Source organism: Mus musculus, chromosome 4 (assembly GCF_000001635.26).
Source record: "Mus musculus strain C57BL/6J chromosome 4, GRCm38.p6 C57BL/6J".
NCBI lineage: Eukaryota > Metazoa > Chordata > Mammalia > Rodentia > Muridae > Mus > Mus musculus.
In genome coordinates this window covers 52,531,318-52,549,790 of record NC_000070.6, presented here as the reverse complement: position 1 = coordinate 52,549,790, position 18,473 = coordinate 52,531,318, and positions in this window count along the sequence as shown.

Genomic DNA, 18,473 nt, shown 5'->3' with positions numbered 1-18,473 from the left:
TTTACTGCTTCCTTCCTATGAAGATTTAACTCCACCTCTGCTCTCTTTGGCAGAAGTTGTGAGACAACAGGAGACAGTACATGTTATGACTGCTCATTGATTGAATCAAAAAATAGAATTTAAATACTTAATACATTGAGTAGATATAAATGTCAAGCTTAAAAGAACTCAGTTATAACCCCTTACTAAGGCAATATCCAAATATCTACAGAAGCAGAATATAAGTCTTTTTAATGTATTTCCTATTTCCCAGTTTCAATAATTAGCAGGCTATTTTAAAGTACTTAAAGATCAACATATCCAGACAGAATACTTCACAATCAGCATTTCCCTGAGAAGCACTTCCAACAATCTGTTTTGGAAAGACTTGCCTCCCTGCTACAGAGCTCGTGCTGCTAAGAACAGCATTTTGACTCCCCCTGTCATCCATCAATATCTCTTCAACACTGTGGGAGAGATAAAGATAAATGAGATATGTGTACATCTAGAATGAAGAGTGATAGTTGAACAATGGAAAAGGACTGAGTTAAAGTTCAGCCATTTGGGAGTAATCTGTCCTTGGATATGTTAAAGCTGGAACATTAAGATTTCATCATAAAGAGTGGAGAAATAGTATTCCCCTGGGAAGAGCACACCAAAAGAGATATCTAATATCTACGGTCAGCCCTGAAAACATGCATACCGGTAACATTATACTGACTCAGCAGGCTGTACTTATAAATATTCAGAACACATATAACAACAACAATTAAAGAAAAGGGAGGTCACAAATTTGAAAGAGAGCAAGGAAGGCTATAAGACTATAAGAGGTTTTGGAGGGAGAAAAGAGAAGGGTGATGCAATGTATTATAATGTCAAAAACTGAAATAGTCCAAAGAAAGGTTCATCCCAAAATTAAAAGAAAATGAATAATGCCTATTTCTAAAGGTTTTACATGGATCACACGATGCCCTATATTCCTGTTATATTTAACACATGTACCTACCTCTCTTACCCAAAACACTAAATAAATCTTAATGACAGTACAATTTATAGAACGCACAGCTGGGGTAAAGGCTCAGTTGGTAATCACTCACCTCGTAAGCATATAGATCTGAGTGCAGTTCTTCAGGACTGATATAAAAATCTGTAGGGTGTAGCCCTGTGCCTGTAATTTCAGTGGGCAAGGTCAGAGCAGGAGACAGGCAGAACCCTGGGATCTGATGGGCCAGCTAGCTTGGCTGACAAGGTGAAGGTCCAGGCCAATGTGAGACCGTCTCAGTCCAAAACTGGAAGGTGCCTGAGGACCAGCACTAGAGTTTGTCCTCTGACAACCATGCCATGTATGCAATCCATACATGTTCACAAACATTTTTTTAAATATACCTGTTATCAACTTCAAGCTGTGTCAAGTTTTTAATGACAATTCGTAATGCTAACTTTTAAAACAATCTTACTTTTATAAGTGGTGTGTGTGTGTGTGTGTGTGTGTGTGTGTGTGTGTGTGTGTGTGTTCAAAGCCAATTTCAAAATATAAGTTCGCAAACCTGAAGGAATTTATCTGAAGTTTATTCTGAGTACTTTCTCTCACGAGCATATATCTGATATCAGCTGATGGTAAGGGTGAGACGCCAGAGAAGACTAGCTAAGAAATACTTTATGTAAGAGAATCACAAGCAGACAAGGATCAGGGTCCAAAGTAGGCCTAGGAGGGCAGATAAAGATAATTTAGTTATTTAGCAAAACTAGGGAGAGCTTTCCAAACCCAATCTAAAGAAAAGAATCTGCTGTATTACAAGAAAAAACTTTTTTTTTAATTAGGTATTTTCATCATTTACATTTCCAATGCTATCCCAAAAGTCCCTCATACCCCCTTCCATCCCCCTACCCACCCACTTCCACTTTTTGGCCCTGGCATTCCCCTGTACTGGGGCATATATAGTTTGCAAGTCCAATGGACCTCTCTTTCCAGTGATGGCCGACTAGGCCATCTTTTGATACATATGCAGCTAGAGTCAAGAGCTCCGGGGTACTGCTTAGTTCATAATGTTGTTCCACCTATAGGGTTGCAGATCCCTTTAGCTCCTTGGGTATTTTTTCTAGTTCCTCCATTTCGGGCCCTGTGATCAGTCCAATAACTGACTGTGAGCATCCACTTATGTGTTTGCTAGGCCCCGGCGTAGTCTTACTAGAGACTGCTATATCAAACAAAAACCATTTAAGATTTCTATCAAATGGTTGAAATATCTGCATCATTAATATTTGGGTTTCTAACACTTCACAGCAACATGTACATAAAACATCATGCACATTAGGTTCTTAAAAGCACATAAGCCATGAACAACTCTATAAAATACTGTTGGTGGTTTTTGTTTGTTTGTTTGTTTTGTTTTAATACAAAGCAACAGGGCAGGAACCAAGGAAGCAGCTAGCATGCTAAGATGATGAGACTCTCCTGCCTTGCTCTTTCTATTTTCTCTATGTTTAAAGCTGTGCAATAAAAAAAGTTAAGAAATAAGAGTCTTTGGGGAAACAACAAGACTGAGTCACATCACACTCTATTGGACAGGCCTAACCCTTACTAAAAGGCTGGAGTGAGTATAGAGTCTCCAGCACAAATGCCAAGCTTATTTCTTGAGCTGAACTTTCTTTCTTGCAATAACGTGCAGAGGGCAGGGCCAGAGTTCAGCTATTAAAAAAAGTCATTCAGTTGGTATTAGGAAATGAGAGATTTGTTTTGGAAACAGACTGATAGAAGTACTGGTTCATAATTTCTTTCAATATATAACTGGGACAACTGTTATTGGCCAAGATTTTGACTACTAAACCTACTTAGCTGTTACCTGGACCTCATACTTCTTAGCCTTCCATTCTTTTAAGGTCCATTTTTCCATTGAAGAAAAAGAAAAGAAGTTGACCACATAGATATTGCTAAAGTCTGCGAGTATTTATTGTTTATGATTGATATGGGAGGGCTCAGACCGCTACGGGTGGTGCCATTCCTCTACAGTGTTCCTGGGTTATATAAGAAACCAGGAGGAGTAAACCATGGATAGAACAAACCAGAAAGCTTGCTCCTGGACTCCTGCATGAACTCTGCTTCAGTTCCTGCCCCTAGGTTCCTGCCCTGCTTGAGTTCCTGCCTTGGCCTCCTCAATGGTGAGCTGTGGGCAGGAAGTATAAGCTAAATAAACCCTCTCCTTCCTAACTTGTTTTTGGTCTTGGTGTTTATCACATCAGTAGAAGGCAAACTAGGAGAAGACTCTACAGTCTTCATTTCATTCAGTGAGCCAAGATCCCCACAGTTTTCAGGATCCAGTGTTTTAGCAAGGCATTTAAAGGTTGAATAGCACTCCCAACCTTTGTTGGAATCAGGTACTCTGTGCATACAAGTATAACCAGTCCATAGTAAAGGTTTGTTTTATCATCTTGATACATAGTAAAGACAGGAAAATTTAATCAGAAAACACTTAATAGATGTCAAATTATCATTTCAATTTAGTTTAGAAATGTATATGTGAATGAACCATAAAGTTAAAAATGTGATGCAGTTTGATATTTTTTTAAAACTGTCTGCACTATTTCCATATTCATTTGTTTCTTCTAGAAATATGATACCATAGTCAGAATGCGAAGTGGCATTAATCAAGAAGGGTGACTCAATAAATGAGAGAAAAATGTTAAGCAGAGAGAACCATATTTGTACCTTTTTAATGAATTTGGGCATTATACAAATAAAATATTCATAGGTCAAGCATAAAGTTCCTAACAAATGAATTCTGTACTGTGGTGTAGTTTTTGGTTTAGAGTAAGTTGGAATTCATTTTTCATTGCCCAAAATTCTGCGGCCTGAAATAAGAGTGAAAGTACATCTTTCCCCATGAGGGATTATGACAATATCTCAATTATAATTGAGGAGCTTTCTAAAATGAGTGAGTAGGTAATAAATTATGTAACTCTATATTCACCTTCAGGGTAAGGGGGAACATCCGATAGATGAAGCAAGGGGTTGGAGGCCGTGCTTTACACAGTAAGTGTTCTACCATGGAGTAGCACACTATTGTTAAAGAGAAGGCTAACTACTGAAACAAATAGCCTCAAACTTCTTGGAACATTTTTTTTTTCTCTCACATACATTGCAATGTAATTCTGGTTACAGGAACATCCTCTGTCTGGGAATATTTGGGAACCCAGGCTAACAACTTCTCACTTGGAGATCGCTTCCCCACACTTTTGACATTGTTCATAGGCCCCTTACATCTGGCCAAGGAAGAAGACCACTGAAGGAAAGCACACAGAACATGCTCATACAAACACTATGTGAGGTTTGAAGCCCGGCCTGCAAGAGGGTTTACTATTTGATCATTTGTATTTCCTTAGACAGGGAAATCAGAAAGTGTTCCAGACCAGATATTTATACAATACTGGCCTTTGTCTGTATCATAAAGTCACTTGCTTGATGTAAATTACTGTGTTGCAGTGTATTACCTCAAAGTTTTTCCCTCAATGTTTTTCAGGGAGGTTGGACCTCAATAAAGTAACTGTGAAAAGAAAAGAAAAGAAAAGAAAAGAAAAGAAAAGAAAAGAAAAGAAAAGAAAAGAAAAGAAGAGGGGAGGGGAGGGGAGGGGAGGGGAGGGGAGGGGAGGGGAGGGGAGGGGAGGGGAGGGGAGGGAAGGGAAGGGAAGGGAAGGGAAGGGAAGGGAAGGGAAGGGAAGGGAAGGGAAGGGAAGGGAAGGGAAGGAAAAGGAAAAGGAAAAAGAAAACCACAAAAGGGTTAGGTACGACTCAGTTCCACTTAGTTTATCCTTACCACTCATTTGGCTTTAGATATCAAAAGCATTAAACACTTATGTTGAGGTTCAAACACTACTTAATGGTAGAGCTGAAATCACAATCCAGTCATATGATGCCGCCTTCAGTGTTCTATCTACAGATTATAAAGGGATTTACTTATGGTATAAATACCTTACTAAATACAGTATAACTCTAAAAGTCAAATGGAGAAACAAGTGTTTGAAGTGAAATAAAAGTGACTTACTCTTATACAACATAAACTGTCCCCAAAAGAAAAAGTGCTACTAGTAATGAATTTACCATTGTCTTAGTCAGGGTTTCTATTCCTGCACAAACATCATGACCAAGAAACAAGTTGGGGAAGAAAGGGTTTATTCGGCTTACACTTCCACATTGCTGTTCATCACCAAAGGAAGTCAGGACTGGAACTCAAGCAGGTCAGGAAGCAGGAGCTGATGCAGAGGCCATGGAGGGATGTTCTTTACTGGCTTGCTTCTCCTGGCTTGCTCAGCCTGCTCTCTTATAGAAACCAAGACTACCAGCCCAGAGAGGGTCCCACCCACAAGGGGCCTTTCCCCCTTGATCACTAATGGAGGAAATGCCTTACAGTTGGATCTCATGGAGGCATTTCCTCAACTGAAGCTCCTTTCTCTGTGATAACTCCAGCTGTGTGGAGTTGACACAAAACTAGCCAGTACAACCATTAATGGAGTGTATGGTGAGAAACTCGTATTTCTAATAATTAATAAGTTTCTCATATTCCAATTCTAAGAATGTTACTGAAGTAAGGATTTTTATCATTAGGTAATCTCTGGAGTTTGACTAATACAAACCATCATAAAAACATTGTTCATTTTTCGTTTCTGGCCAGAAATTTAAGCAATGTGTGTGTGTGTGTGTGTGTGTATGTGTGTGTGTGTGTGTGTGTATGTGTGTGTGTGTATGTGTGTGTGTACAACTGTTCATGACTAATAAAAAGCTAATCTCACCATGTAATAATGCTTTTATCTTTATTTGTTCTTGTTGTTGTTTTAGAAAAAGCAAGTTCATGAGTTCAGTCCATAGAATCTAGTATCGGGTATACTAAGATGGGAGCCAAAAACAGGCAGCAGAGTGAAGTAGGAGGTGGAGACAGGAATATCCCGGCTCTCACTGGCCAGACAAACTAGCTCACTTGGAGAATCCAGGGCAATGAGAAGAACTCTTAAGCACAAAAACAAAAGTAGATGGAATCTGAGAAATTGCACTTTTGGTTTTCCTATGGTTTCACACACACACACACAGTGCTATTAGACCATTCAAATCTCTCTCCTCTCTCTCTCTCTCTCTCTCTCTCTCTCTCTCTCTCTCTCATCAAAAGCAAAGTCTAAGTCAAACATAGTCACGAGAGCCAGTGTCTGCCTCAACACTGGGGTGCCTGGAGCACTACCAGTACTTTGTTCAGGGGAGGCAGAATGCTGTCCAGGGGAAGGCAAAATGCTGTCCATAACAGGAATTCTCGGTCCGGGTTTCCCCAGGTGGAAACAGCGGAATCTGGGTTGACTGCTGTGTTTCCCAGCCTCCTGTGTATTCACTAGGAGTTGGGAATGGGGTCTCTGGTCAAGAGCTTCCCCTTAGGGGGATCCACACACTAGGCAGGAAGGGGAAGGCAGATCTGGGGGTTAAGGGGTGGGACTCCATTTGCGTAGGAGGGGCTGGGAGAGAGAACGCCTTCTCAGGGAGATTTGTGCTTGACTCTTTACAAAGGGATCCTTAATGAAGAGACTGCCCTTGCTTGTCCAAACTGCTTTATTTGATGGTGGATGTAAATGCATACACCTCACTCAGGGCTTAAACATCTTTTGCAGGAAGGAATGCCCAGGGAAGGAAATTCATTGGCCTAACAATTGGGGCCTTTCTAGATTGCTCATCAACATGGAGAACTCCAGGTTTTCATGCTATGTAAATGATTGCCATTGTCCTGGCAGTGGTTACAAGTTCCACCCTCCTACCTAAAGCGATTCTGAGCTTCATGGTGCTTGGGCTCACTCAACCTTACCAGTTCCTGTCTGATGGCAACTGATGGCACGGCCCAGTTGCCCCACAAGATGCAGAGAAAAGGAAAAAAAACAAAACAAAACAAAACAACAACAACAACACAAAAAACAACAACAACAAAAAAAACGCAAACAAACAAACAAACAAAAAAACCCAAGTTCAGCCTTTCCCAAACCCAAAAAGAATATGTTATAGTAGCTATTTGGTGTCATTAGCTTCACCTTAATAAAGCTCCGAGAGAAAGGAATCCGTGGAAGTTCTGATCCTGTCTCGAACTCAGGATGCCCAACATAGACTTCTGAGTCATTTTCTTCCCTTGTGATCTGAGTTAATGTTCTTAATGCAACAAAAGACAGGAAAAAAAATGATGCATAAAACTGAATCTAAGTAAACAGCGTTGAAACCTGGAGTATCCCAAAAAGTAAGTCACGATTTCCTCTATCCCTTCCAATACCTCATTACGTATGTGCTTGTAGGAAAAAAAGCAAACAAACTCTGATTCAATAATATATTCCATGTAAGACTTTCCGATTAGGAAAACTACTGCATTTAAAAAAACAATAAATGTCAAAAATCATTTCAAGAGCATTCTCTGGGTCAAGGTCTTGTTTCCCCACAATATTCTAATCTGCCGTCTTCACTGTTCCTTTGGTCACAAATTAATAAACATTTTTTATGACACCCTACAATTTCTTGTTATTTGTGTACCCAAAGAATGAAAAATATGTAAATATTTGTATGAAATTTTTTAACTTTGGGAATACACTTATTTTCATAGTTACACATTTACATAATTACCATTTTTTACAATCAATATAGGTAAATACCTCTGCAAGAAATTATTGTTATAAGATGCAGTCTTGCAACCTCAAGTTTCTTTTTTTTTTTTAATTTAATTTTATTTTTATTAGGTATTTTTTTCTTTTACATTTTCAATGCTATCCCAAAAGTCCGCCATACCCACCCCCCCAATCCACTACCCACCCACTCCCCCGTTTGGCCCTGGGATTCCCCTGTACTGGGGCATACACAGTTTGCAAGTCCAATGGGCCTCTCTATGCAGTGATGGCCAACTAGGCCATCTTTTGATACATATGCAGCTAGAGTCAAGAGCTCCAGGGTACTGGTTAGTTCATAATGTTGTTCCACCTATAGGGTTGCAGTTCCCTTTAGCTCCTTGGGTAATTTCTCTAGCTCCTCCATTGGGGGCCGTGTGACCCATCCAATAGCTGACTGTGATCACCCACTTCTGTGTTTGCTAGGCCCCGGCATAATCTCACAAGAGACAGCTATATCTGGGTCCTTTCAGCAAAATCTTGCTAGTGTATGCAATGGTGTCAGCGTTTGGGAGCTGATTATGGGATGGACCCCTGGATATGGCAATCACTAGATGGTCCATCCTTTCGTCACAGCTCCAAATTTTGTCTCTGTAACTCCTTCCATGGGTGTTTAGTTCCCATTTCTAAGAAGGGGCAAAGTGTCCACACTTTGGTCTTCGTTCTTCATGAATTTCATGTGTTTAGCAAGTTGTATCTTATATCTTGGGTATCCTAAGTTTTTGGGCCAATATCCACTTATCAGTGAGTACATATTGTACGAGTTCCTTTGTGTTTGGGTTACCTCACTCAGGATGATGCCCTCCAGGTCCATCCATTTGCCTAGGAATTTCATAAATTCATTTTTTTTAATAGCTGAGTAGTATTCCATTGTGTAAATGTACCGCAATTTCTGTATCCATTCCTCTGTTGAGGGGCATCTGGGTTCTTTCCAGCTTCTGGCTATTATAAATAAGGCTGCTATGAACATAGTGGAGCATGTGTCCTTCTTAACAGTTGGGGCATCTTCTGGATATATGCCCAGAAGAGGTATTGCTGGATCTTCCGGTAGTACTATGTCCAATTTTCTGAGGAACCGACAGACTGAATTCCAGAGTGGTTGTACAAGCTTGCAATCCCACCAACAATGGAGGAGTGTTCCTCTTTCTCCACATCCTCGCCAGCATCTGCTGTCACCTGAATTTTTGATCTTAGCCATTCTGACTGGAGTGAAGTGGAATCTCAGGGTTGTTTTGATTTGCATTTCCCTGATGATTAAGGATGTTGAACATTGTTTCAGGTGCTTCTCAGCCATTCGGTATTCCTCAGGTGAGAATTCTTTGTTCAGCTCTGAGCCCCATTTTTTAATGGGGTTATTTGATTTTCTGGAGTCCACCTTCTTGAGTTCTTTATATATATTGGATATTAGTCCCCTATCCGATTTGGGATAGGTAAAGATCCTTTCCCAATCTGTTGGTGGCCTTTTTGTCTTATTGACGGTGTCTTTTGCCTTGCAGAAGCTTTGCAATTTTATGAGGTCCCATTTATCGATTCTTGATCTTACAGCACAAGCCATTGCTGCTCTATTCAGGAATTTTTCCCCTGTACCCATATCTTCAAGGCTTTTCCCTACTTTCTCCTCTATAAGTTTCAGTGTCTCTGGTTTTATGTGGAGTTCCTTAATCCACTTAGATTTGACTTTAGTACAAGGAGATAGGAATGGATCAATTCGCATTTTTCTACATGATAACCACCAGTTGTGCCAGCACCATTTGTTGAAAATGCTGTCTTTTTTCCACTGGATGGTTTTAGCTCCCTTGTCAAAGATCAAGTGACCATAGGTGTGTGGGTTCATCTCTGGGTCTTCAATTCTGTTCCATTGGTCTACTTGTCTGTCACTATACCAATACCATGCAGTTTTTATCACAATTGCTCTGTAGTACAGCTTTAGGTCAGGCATGGTGATTCCACCAGAGGTTCTTTTATCCTTGAGAAGAGTTTTTGCTATCCTAGGTTTTTTGTTATTCCAGATGAATCTGCCGATTGCCCTTTCTAATTCGTTGAAGAATTGAGTTGGAATTTTGATGGGGATTGCATTGAATCTGTAGATTGCTTTTGGCAAGATAGCCATTTTTACAATGTTGATCCTGCCAGTCCATGAGCATGGGAGATCTTTCCATCTTCTGAGATCTTCTTTAATTTCTTTCTTCAGAGACTTGAAGTTCTTATCATACAGATCTTTCACTTCCTTAGTTAGAGTCACGCCAAGGTATTTTATATTATTTGTGACTATTGAGAAGGGTGTTGTTTCCCTAATTTCTTTCTCAGCCTGTTTATCCTTTGTGTAGAGAAAGGCCATTGACTTGTTTGAGTTAATTTTATATCCAGCTACTTCATTGAAGCTGTTTATCAGGCTTAGAAGTTCTCTGGTGGAATTTTTAGGGTCACTTATATATACTATTATATCATCTGCAAAAAGTGATATTTTGACTTCTTCCTTTCCAATTTGTATCCCCTTGATCTCCTTTTGTTGTCTAATTGCTCTGGCTAGGACTTCAAGTACAATGTTGAATAGGTAGGGCAAGAGTGGACAGCCTTGTCTAGTCCCTGATTTTAGTGGGATTGCTTCCAGCTTCTCACCATTTACTCTGATGTTGGCTACTGGTTTGCTGTAGATTGCTTTTATCATGTTTAGGTATGGGCCTTGAATTCCTGATCTTTCCAAGACTTTTATTATGAATGGGTGTTGGATTTTGTCAAATGCTTTCTCAGCATCAAACGAGATAATCATGTGGTTTTTGTCTTTGAGTTTGTTTATATAATGGATTACATTGATGGATTTCCGTATATTGAACCATCCCTGCATCCCTGGGATGAAACCTACTTGGTCAGGATGGATGATTGTTTTGATGTGTTCTTGGAGTCGGTTAGCAAGAATTTTATTGAGGATTTTTGCATCGATATTCATAAGGGAAATTGGTCTGAAGTTCTCTATCTTTGTTGGGTCTTTTTGTGGTTTAGGTATTAGAGTAATTGTGGCTTCATAGAATGAGTTGGGTAGAGTACCTTCCGTTTCTATTTTGTGGAATAGTTTGTGAAGAACTGGAATTAGGTCTTCTTTGAAGGTCTGATAGAACTCTGCACTAAACCCATCTGGTCCTGGGCTTTTTTTGTTTGGGAGACTATTAATTATTGCTTCTATTTCTTTAGGGGATATAGGACTGTTTAGATCATTAACCTGATCTTGATTTAGCTTTGGTACCTGGTATCTGTCTAGAAACTTGTCCATTTCATCCAGGTTTTCCAGTTTTGTTGAGTATAGCCTTTTGTAGAAGGATCTGATGGTGTTTTGGATTTCTTCAGGATCTGTTGTTATGTCTCCCTTTTCATTTCTGATTTTGTTAATTGGGATGCTTTCCCTGCGCCCTCTATAGTGAGTCTGGCTAAGGGTTTATCTATCTTGTTGATTTTCTCAAAGAACCAGCTCCTTGATTGGTTGATTCTTTGAATAGTTCTTCTTGTTTCCACTTGGTTGATTTCACCCCTGAGTCTGATTATTTCCTGCCTTCTGCTCCTCTTGGGTGAATTTGCTTCCTTTTGTTCTAGAGCTTTTAGGTGTGTTGTCAAACTGCTAATGTGTGCTCTCTCTAGTTTCTTTTTGGAGGCACTCAGAGCTATGAGTTTTCCTCTTAGGAATGCTTTCATTGTGTCCCATAAGTTTGGGTATGTTGTGGCTTCGTTTTCATTAAACTCCAAAAAGTCCTTAATTTCTTTCTTTATTCCTTCCTTGACCAAGTTATCATTGAGAAGAGTGTTGTTCAGTTTCCACGTGAATGTTGGCTTTCTATTATTTATTTTGTTATTGAAGATCAGCCTTAGTCCATGGTGATTTGATAGGATGCATGGGACAATTTCTATATTTTTGTATATGTTGAGGCTTGTTTTGTGACCAATTATGTGGTCGATTTTGGAGAAGGTACCATGGGGTGCTGAGAAGAAGGTATATCCTTTTGTTTTAGGATAAAATGTTCTGTAGATATCTGTTAAGTCCATTTGTTTCATCACTTCTGTTAGTTTCGCTGTGTCCCTGTTTAGTTTCTGTTTCCATGATCTGTCCATTGGTGAAAGTGGTGTGTTGAAGTCTCCCACTATTATTGTGTGAGGTGCAATGTGTGCTTTGAGCTTTACTAAAGTTTCTTTAATGAATGTGGCTGCCCTTGTATTTGGAGCATAGATATTCAGAATTGAGAGTTCCTCTTGGAGGATTTTACCTTTGATGAGTATGAAGTGCCCCTCCTTGTCTTTTTTGATTATTTTGGGTTGGAAGTCTATTTTGTTAGATATTAGAATGGCTACTCCAGCTTGTTTCTTCATACCATTTGCTTGGAAAATTGTTTTCCAGCCTTTCATTCTGAGGTAGTGTCTATCTTTTTCTCTGAGATGAGTTTCCTGTAAGCAGCAAAATGTTGGGTCTTGTTTGTGTAGCCAGTTTGTAAGTCTATGTCTTTTTATTGGGGAGTTGAGTCCATTGATATTAAGAGATATTAAGGAAAAGTAATTGTTGCTTCCTATTATTTTTGTTGTTAAAGTTGGCATTCTGTTCTTGTGGCTGTCTTCTTTTTGGTTTGTTGAGGGATTACCTTCTTGTTTTTTTCTAGGGCATGGTTTCAGTCCTTGTATTGGTTTTTTTTCTGTTATTATCCTTTGAAGGGCTGGATTCGTGGAGAGATAATGTGTGAATTTGGTTTTGTCGTGGAATACTTTGGTTTCTCCGTCTATGGTAATTGAGAGTTTGGCTGGGTATAGTAGCCTTGGCTGGAATTTGTGTTCTCTTAGTGTCTGTATAACATCTGTCCAGGCTCCTCTGGCTTTCATAGTCTCTGGTGAAAAATCTGGTGTAATTCTGATAGGCTTGCCTTTATATGTTACTTGACCTTTTTCCCTTACTGCTTTTAGTATTCTATCTTTATTTAGTGCATTTGTTGTTCTGATTATTATGTGTCGGGAGGAATTTCTTTTCTGGTCCAGTCTATTTGGAGTTCTGTAGGCTTCTTGTATGTTCATGGGTATCTCTTTCTTTAGATTTGGGAAGTTTTCTTCAATAATCTTGTTGAAGATGTTTGCTGGTCCTTTGAGTTAAATTCATTCTCATTCATTCTCATCCACTCCTATTATCCATAGGTTCGGTCTTCTCATTGTGTCCTGGATTTCCTGGATGTTTTGAGTTAGGATCTTTTTGCATTTTCCATTTTCTTTGATTGTTGTGCCAATGTTCTCTATGGAATCTTCTGCACCTGAGATTCTCTCTTCCATTTCTTGTATTCTGTTGCTGATGCTGGCATCTATGGTTCCAGATTTCTTTCCTAGTGTTTCTATCTCCACTGTTGCCTCACTTTGGGTTTTCTTTATTGTGTCTACTTCCCTTTTTAGGTCTTGGATGGTTTTATTCAATTCCATCACCTGTTTGGTTGTGTTTTCCTGCAATTCTTTAAGGGATTTTTGTGTTTCCTCTTTAATGTCTTCTACCTGTTTGGTTATGTTTTCCTGCAATTCTTTAAGGGATTTTTGTGTTTCCTCTTTAATGTCTTCTACTTGTTTAGCAGTGTTCTCCTGTATTTCTTTAAGTGAGTTATTTAAGTCCTTCTTGATGTCCTCTACCATCATCATGAGATATGCTTTTAAATCCAGGTCTAGATTTTCAGGTGTGTTGGGATGCCCTGGACTGGGCGAAGTGGGAGTGCTGGGTTCTGATGATGGTGAGTGGTCCTGGTTTCTGTTAGTAAGATTCTTATGTTTACCTTTTGCCATCTGGTAATCTCTGGAGTTAGTTGTTATAGTTGTCTCTGTTTAGAGATTGTTCCTCTGGTGATTTTGTTACCCTATATCAGCAGACCAGGGAGACTAGCTCTCTTCCCTGAGTTTCAGTGGTCAGAGCAGTCTCTGCAGGCAAGCTCTCCTCTTTCAGGGAGGTGCACAGTTATCTGGTGTTTGGACCTCCTCCTCCTGGCCGAAGATGAAGGCCCAAAACAGGATCTTTCTCAGAAGCTGTGTTGCTCTGGCCTGCAGACTGCCTGCTGCGGAGTCCCGGAATCAAGGTGGCCCCCGCGGAATGTGAGGCAGAAGCCTCCAGGGCTGTGGGGACACCTGTGCTCTGACCAGGAAGGTGGCCGGTTGTCTGTAGCCGAAAATGGCGCCGCCTCAGAGGCTCTGTGGCTCTCGCCCGTTCCAGAAGCTGCTGGCCTCTGTGTTCCACACTCTCACCCGAAGACCGCCCGCCTCAGATTCCCGGAACCAAGGTGGCCCCCACGGAACGTGAGGCAGAAGCCTCTCGGGATTAATAAACATTTTAATCTACCTAGAAACCATATGTAACTTCAATAGGATGCCCTTTGTTGCAAGTGTGTAGCTATGATGACAAGGCCCTCTCTCATAAATAGGAGAAGTGTGTAGTGACACATATGGAAATTAGCATTTTGAATCATTTTCTTTGTCCCAAAGTAGCTTTCTTTTCTTTAACCTTGCGCATGCCTTATGATTATGTCTCTGCTCCCTAGTAAAAAGGAAATGGCCTATACTTGCTTGAGGTATTTAAATGCATTTTTATTATCATTTAATTTTACTATTTTCCTTTGATAATCATTTCTGTAAAGATGGAAAGGTAGAACTTTTATAGACAGTAAGAAATAAACCTAAGATATTAGTTTAGATATAGCTGACTCCAAAGACCCATTTTTTATAATGTTCAAATGCAAAAAAAAATGGTTTGTGAAACTGAATTATCACATCTTCTGATTTGAATTTAATCATAAAAACAAAAGCTGTGGGGTTTGTGTAAGTTGTGGGCAGCCATCTTCATCTATTCTCCACATGAACTCTCCAGAAGATTCAAAGCCTGACAAGAAAAAATAGAACTATCCCAACCTACATGTTCAGCTTAATTAAAAGACAGAGAACACTAAAGACAATTTATATGCATACAGACATTTGAAAACGGCATACATGGGACAATTCTTTCCTTGAGGACATGGCATTCTACATAGGACACAACTAAAGCTCAGTAAAGAAAGATAAAATGTGTTAACTTTAGGTAACAGGAAAAGAACGTCTATGCAGCAAGAAGCTATGGTGGGATGTGGGCACATTTGTTGTTGTTGTTGTTGTTGTTGGCTATTGGTTTCTCTGAAGAAAACTGAGCTTCATATATGATTTGTTTAAAATAGTTCATTCCATTTAAGAATAATGATATATAAAGCATCCTTAAATGCTTTATAATTTTACAAAGGACTCTAAGAAGAATGGTGAAGTGCCGCTTTTTTGTTTTTAGCATATTCTACTCAGACAAAGGAGCTCTGGCTTTAAGCAAATTGAAGAGCACAGCTATTCCTTAATTACACAGTACTTAAAACTGCCTTTCTTACGGGCTTGGAAATCCTTTGCATCTCTCCAAAAACATAAGCAGTTTTAGATGTATTTATCTATGCACCTTGGTGGGCTATTTCGTCTTTGCAGAATACTGAAGACACTAGAATCTTCTTGAAATTTTAATAATATGCTATTAAATAAGATTTACATATTTTTCTGGGAATCACTAACATTAAGCTTTTGTATTGCATGCTATATTAGGAAGCTGCAAGTTACATCTCTGAAAAGTATTTATACTTGTCACAATCAATCCTTTTTAGCATTTACAAATAAGGATGTCTTGGAGGATTTTTCAAAGCTTATTGCAATGACATGTTTCCATATATTTTGTACATATCATATAATTATATATAATTCTCTTAGTCATTCAGGTTTATACATTGTGTTAGTACAGTGACCGACAAAGGAGAAACCCCTGAATATTTATTGTTTGTGAAATAAGCTAAATTACTTTAAGGACTTTATTGAAAAACTACTCTCTATTAGAGCTCATGAAGAACCAACTGCAGATCAGGTAAGGATGGCTCGAAAGAGATGACCAGGGCAAAGAATAGATCCATAGAGATCCTGTTAAGGGAAATTTAAAATGCAGTAAGTAAATTTACATAGGCTTGAAATGTAACCAAGGATAGCATAGCTAAACTTCTGTCCTCATGCCTCTGCATGTAAACAGAGGTCTGAGGTCACCTAGTGCAAACCTTTCCACACAGGAGTCCTGAAAGCTGAGCTGTCCTTTGGCTTAATCTTAACTGACTATTGCAAGCCAAGGCTGAGTCTGTCGGAATGATTACCTATGGAAACACAGAGTCAATGGAGCCTAAAAAGTACAGATTATCAAGTCTGAGGACAGAGGCAAAGTCACAGAGCATCTCAGCTATTAGTCGCAATATTGACTGTCTAGCTGAACGCATAAGGGTAAGTAGGAGCCTTGAGACACAAATGCATAGAGCACAAGGCAAAATTGACGGATTAAGGGATAGATTGAAGAAGACACTTGAGAGATTCACAGGTTTACCCAGGATAAGGGTCTTTCTCAATGCATTCCACACAGGTATTGACTCTTCTGTGCTCAATGGAATTATTCTGAGTGAGATAAATATATAAGGCAGACATTAAGCAAGATACTACCAGAGTCATCATATATAAGTTCTGACTTGTGTTAGATAGGGACTGGGTGGTTTTATATGTGAAATCTAAAAGAGTAGAACTTGTAGGGGAAAAAATCGAATGGTGCTGAAGGGTGGAGAAATGAGGAAATGTTGGCCAAGGGGCATAGACTTTCAACTATAAGACAGTAAATTCTAGAGATCTATAATAGACTGTCATGACTAAAGTCAATGTATTGTATACTTGAAATTTGTCAGCAGAGTGATTTTCATGTGTACCTACCACACACAGAGAGGAATATTAACTATGGGGGATGCTGGATATGTCAACTAGCTTGATTTAGGTGGCCATTTTATAATTATGCATATGCCCAAGCATCAGGTATATGTAATTTATATTTGGCAATTATATTTCAGTAAGGCTGCAAAAATAAATAAATAGATAGATAGATAGATAGATAGATAGATAGATAGATAGATGGATGGATAGATGAATAAAATAAGGGTGTTTTTCTTCCTCTGTGTTTCTTTCTGAAGATTTGAGCTTGGAACTCTTATTATTTTCTTTATATCTAAAGAACTTCCTTTAACATTTCTTCTAAGGCACGTCTCCTGACAACAAATTCCTTCGATTTGTCTGAAAAGTATTTTTGCCTTCGCTTTTGGAGGGTAATTCCACAGGGTACAAAATTCTAGGTTGATGTTTTATTCTCTCAGCACAGTAAATATTTCATTCCACTCTCCTCTTGCTTACACAGCTTCTGAGAGAAACGAGGATAATTTTTCTATGTGCTCTTCTGGAAGTGAGGTGATTTTTCCTATGGTTTCTGTCAGGAAATGCCTTTCTCTATTCCTGATTTTCTATAACTGGAAGATGCTACGTCTATGTGTAGCTTCCTGGTGTGTTGTTGTCTGTTCTAGCTTCCTGGATCCGTGCTTTCGAGTGTGAGATTTAATTGGGAACACCCTAGCCATTGCTCTTTCTTGTTTTGTGTTTTTGTTTTTTATTGGATATTTTCTTTACTTACATTTCAAATGTTATCCTCTTTCTCAGTTTCCCCTCTGGAAACCCCCTATCCCATCCTCTTCTATGAGGATGTACCCCTGCTTCTATGAGGGTGTACCCCTACCCACCCTCCCACCCACTCCCACCTCCCCACCCTGGCATTCCCCTACACTAGGGCATTGAGCCTTCACAGGACCAAGGCCTCTCCTCTCATTGGTGCCTGACAAGGCCATCCTCTGCTACATATGCAGCTGGAGCCATGGGTCACTCCATGGTCATTGTTCTTTCAATGATTTCTTGTTCCTTACCTTTTCTCCATTGCTATTTCCAGTATGTGTGAGTCTATTACAACATTTTTGTACCTGATCCACAATGCTTGGATTTGTTTTGTTGTATGCCACTCACTGTCTCTTCTCTTTGGTTTTCAGTTGTGTGAGATTTTCTTCAAGTACAAGAATACTTTCCTGTATATATCATATATACATGTATATATCATATATACATGTGAGATATATCACAAATAGGATATGTTTTATACATGCTTGTGAGTGTATGAAATGTTAGTGTATGAAATGTTATGATACAGGAGTGATACAGGTTGCAATGAATCAATAGAACTACTTTAGATAGGCCTTGGAAATGTGGTGGTAATATACAGGGAGAAGATTATTTAAATATGCAGCTCTAGGCTCTTTGAATAACTTTATTATATTTATTTAATATAGTAAGAAGCTCACTATTATGTATAGACATGAAAATGCTTGAACAATGCAGGTACGGTACAGAACCACTCCTGCACACAAATGGAAGCTTGATTGCTAACCCTGGCTGTTCAAAAAGCAGCAACAGGCCCTCATCTCATGCCTTCTTCTGACTGTCCAAATCTCCCCTAGTACATGTCACACACTTCTATCTCACCAGGAGGTGGTGTAGCCATTTCTTGTAGAAACACTGAAGGCACCTCCTATGCTGAGAACCAAATGTCTCTGTCATACAGCACTGGATGAAAGACACGAAGGGTATTCCCTTCATTTCCTATACATTGCTCCCTCTCAAACTCTACTATCTCCTGAAAGGCACTGACATGCTAGGGGCTTTTAGACTTGTACCTAGAAATATGCTGAATCATTCTGACTGGCTAGTTTTCACAGTACTGAAAGCTGGGGAGAAAAAATGTCAACGGTCTATCACTATTTGCACGTTAGAACACTGGCCTGTGGGCAAGATGTGCAATAGTGGCAGGTCTGTTATGGGGTTAACCAACTGCCTTTCTGATTGGCTTTGGGCCTTGCTCCATGGGAGAGAATTCATAG